The sequence below is a fragment of the Mastomys coucha genome, unplaced genomic scaffold (assembly GCF_008632895.1).
Source record: "Mastomys coucha isolate ucsf_1 unplaced genomic scaffold, UCSF_Mcou_1 pScaffold15, whole genome shotgun sequence".
NCBI lineage: Eukaryota > Metazoa > Chordata > Mammalia > Rodentia > Muridae > Mastomys > Mastomys coucha.
The window spans coordinates 106299641-106300470 of NW_022196897.1; positions in this window are offsets into that span (position 1 = coordinate 106299641).

The following is an 830-nucleotide window of genomic DNA, read 5'->3' on the forward strand; positions in this document are numbered from 1 at the left end:
ACAACTGGTTTTCTCACTCACCCTCTGGTTTTTCTTGGCAGTGTTGCACAGCTGAGAGGAGGTGTGGAGGCTGTGGTTCCAGCAGGGCCTTTGTGCTATTGGGTTTTCCATTCCTCTTGGGCAGAGGTGCTGTGGTAGGGGAGCTAGGAGGAACTGGTGAACGGCTGGGGCTTCCACGGGCATGGAGGGAACTGTGTTTCTGCAGGAAAGAGTGTTGGGGTCCTAGTTTTGAGACTATTGCTCACCTCAGCCAGCCCTTGCACTTGAGCCCTCTGTCTCTGGAGTTTAAGCACAAACAGAACCCACTCTGGATCGTTCTTGGTATGACTTCTTTTATTTATTTATTTATGTATGTATGTATGTATTTATTTATTTATTTATTTTGGTCAGGCAGTGGCACTATTTCAAGTGCCACTTCCAGGCCCACAGTGAAAATCAAATACAATTAGCAGAGGTGGGGCTGGAGAGACAGTCCAGAGGTTAAGAACGTGGGCTATTTTCTCCCCAAGGATCTGAGTGTGAGTCCCAGCACCTACATGGTGGCAGGGGAGCCTCACACTGTCCTAAATGCCAGTTCCAGGTTATCTGATACTCCCATCTCACCTCCTACAGGCACCAGGCATGCATGTGGCACACTACATACATACATGCATACATACATACATACATACACATAAAGTTAAAATGAATGAAAAAAGTTTTAAATGAATGAAAAAGACAAGATAAGAATAGATAAGATAAGATAAGCTTCCTGGTAAAGTAATTGTCTATCAATACCCAAGGCACTCAGAGAGAGAGAGAGAGAGACAGAGAGAGAGAGAGAGAGAGAG